Below are 3,045 nucleotides of genomic sequence, written 5' to 3'. Positions count from 1 at the left end.
GTTTTTGAGAGAGAGTCTCACTTTGTTTCCCTTGGTAGAGTCCTGTGGCATCAAACTCACAGCAAACCTCAAATTCTTGGGCTCAAGCGATCCTCTTGCCTCACCTTCGCAAGTAGCTGGAACTATGGGTGGCCGCTACAACACCCAGCTATTTCTAGAGACAGGGTCTGCTCTCCTTCAGGCTGGTCTCCAACTCCTGAGCTCAAGCAATCCGCTGGCCTCAGCCACTGTGAGCCACTGTGCCTGGACTAAGGTCAAGTTCTTCATGAGCCACACGGAAACCTACAGCACAAGGGCCTTTTGGGAAGCCAAGCCCTTCAGGAGCTTGGGTAAGGCTTCATCCCACTGCTGCCAGTACTCCAGTTGCACCAGCCACGGCTTGCATTAGGTGCATAGGCTGTGACCAGCACAAACTTGTCAAATTCAGCCACAGTCACCCATCCTCCCGACATTGTTCCTCCTCACCAATGCCATAAGAGACTTTAAGTGGGCAGTAGCAGGAAAGTAGGCCCGTCCCACTGTACCCACTGTATCTTCCTTGTCTGAAGGAGCTGACCAGTACTGCCGGGACTGTCCAGGCAGCTCTTGAAGTTCAGTGATAGTTTGTTCTCTAAACATATTTGGTCTCTTGGAGGCACAGGATATACAGGCCTTCTTCCTTTACCCAATTCAATCCTTGCTTCTTGATCACGGCTGGAGCCCATCCACATTCCAAGAGCTGATCTTGAATGTGGCTGGGTGAAGTTTTCTTACTGGGAGTTCCTCGTATAGGACCGTACCCTCTCCTGCTGCCTCTTTTTGTTTTTCTTTCCTCCCATGTTACTCTTTTTGGTCTCTGGCTATGTCTTGGGGTCTTCCCCATCTACTGCCATGGCTCCCTTTTTCCCAGCTTGGGCATCCTTGTAATGAACACCCTTGAGCACCCCTACCATGTCACCCATAGAAGCAATATTTTTTTGTGTGTGTGGTTTTTGGCCAGGGCTGGGTTTGAACCCACCACCTCTGGCATATGGGACTGGCGCCCTACTCCTTGAGCCACAGGCGCCACCCAGAAGCATTATTTTTTTTTTATTGTTGGGGATTCATTGAGGGTACAATAAGGCAGGTTACACTGATTGCAGTTGTTAGGTAAAGTCCCTCTTGCAATCGTGTCCTGCCCCCAGAAGGTGTGGCACACACCAAGGCCCCGCCCCCTCCCTCCTTCCCTCTCTCTGCTTTTCCTCCCCCCCCAACCTTAATTGTTGTTAATTGTCCTCATATCAAAATTGAGTACATGGGATTCATGCAGAAGCAATATTTTTATCATCTTATCTGCCCTGCTTTGGTCCCAGAGTGGCTCCTCCTTACCTGAGCACAAAGAATGTGACTCTAGAAATAACAAATACCCATGATGCTCAGTTTCCTCTTCTGGAAAATAGAGATTATTATTCTTAACGTTGATGACGTGGATTAAACAATCCAATGTATGCAAAATATCTAGTACATAATAGGTACTAAATAAAATATTACTTCATGTAACTCATTCTTAATGAATGCTTAATTTTAAGAAATTTAGAATGACTATTGTTTTCATAAAAATAATTCGTAATTATTATATACAATCCAGGTCATATAGAAAAGGACAAAGAAGAAAATAAATCATAAAATTTCCTACCACCAAAAAATAACCTTTTTTTTTTATTTAGCATTTGGTGATGATCATTCCATACTTCTTTCTGTGTAAATTGTAGGAAAGTAGATTTAAAAAATTACATATTTTATATTAAATATGCATAATCTCAATTTTGATCTATACCACAGAAGCTAAAGAAACTAATGTATGATGAAAGAATTTCTGAACTTTAGATAAATACTTATGTACGTGGTATTTGTTTCTTCAAGATTCATTCAAATTATGAAAAAGATTAGAAAACATGATTCTTTTTAACCAGCAGTTTCCAGTTTTGCTCATAGGTACTATATTTCCTGAATTGGTGAATGTTGGGGAGTTTCCACTTCATGCTTTTATATATGGATGACATCTTTCTTGATAAAATATTCTTGATTAACTTTTGGAATTTTATTCAGCTCTTCTTTGAGCTATGACTGTAGTATCCTCTGGCTGTGACTGTGGCTGTGGGAAGGTCTGAGGCTGATGGGGGTTCTTTTCTTGTGTAGGTCATGCTTTCCTGCCTGAAGGCATGTGGAATGCTTTCTTTATCATTAAAGTTCAATAGTTTAGCCAGGATCAGGCCATTCTATGTTAATTTTTCCAGGTATAAGGTATGCCCTTTGACTGCTGATCACATTCTTCTTTATCTCTGTACACAATTTTTCTTTTTATTTATTATTTGAGACAGTCTCACTATGTCCCCCTCAGTAGAGTGCTGTTGTATTACAGCTCACAGCAACCTCCAACTCTTGGGCTTAAGCGATTTTCTTGCCTCAGCCTCCCATGTAGCTGGGACTACAGGTACCCACCACAACACCCGGCTATTTTTTGTTGCAGTTGTCCTTGTTGTTTAACTGGCCCGGGCCAGGTTTGAACCCACTAGCCTCAGTGTATGTGGCTGGCCCCATAACCACTATGCTATGAGTGCTGAGCCTCTGCACACAATTTCTGTTTCATTTTTTTTTTAGGTTCTCTACCTCAGGGTCACCAATTGATAAATGTCACTTTGATTACTGTCTCTAATTTCCATGACTATTAATTTTTTCTATTGCTTTAATCTAGTTCTTTTCATCTTCTGAATTCACTATGATTGTATCATCCATTGCCTGTGTGTTGATCATTTTGATTTTCTTTGTTTTTTTTCTGAGACAGAGTCTCACTATGTTACCATTGGTAGAGTTCTGTGGCATCCCAGTTCACAGCAACCTCAAACTCTTGGGCTCAAGTGATTCTCTTGCCTCAGCCTCCCAAGTAGGTGGGACTACAGGCGACAGCCACAACGCCCAGCTATTTTTTGTTTCAGTTGTCGTTGTTTACCTGGCCCGGGCTGGGTTTGAACCCGCCAGCCTCCGTGTATGTGGCTGGCACTTTGCTACGGGAGCCTAGCTGATCAT

At 42.7% G+C, this 3,045-nt stretch overlaps 1 pseudogene; it reads right to left on the bottom strand.

The window, feature by feature from the left end:
* Positions 1–282: 282 nt before the first annotated feature.
* Positions 283–898, bottom strand: LOC128562001 (DNA-(apurinic or apyrimidinic site) endonuclease-like; annotated as a pseudogene).
* Positions 899–3,045: the final 2,147 nt, after the last annotated feature.

Source organism: Nycticebus coucang, chromosome 12, assembly GCF_027406575.1.
Source record: "Nycticebus coucang isolate mNycCou1 chromosome 12, mNycCou1.pri, whole genome shotgun sequence".
In the NCBI taxonomy this organism is placed as follows: domain Eukaryota; kingdom Metazoa; phylum Chordata; class Mammalia; order Primates; family Lorisidae; genus Nycticebus; species Nycticebus coucang.
Note: the sequence above shows the minus strand (reverse complement) of the source record. Positions and strands in the feature narration are given on the sequence as shown.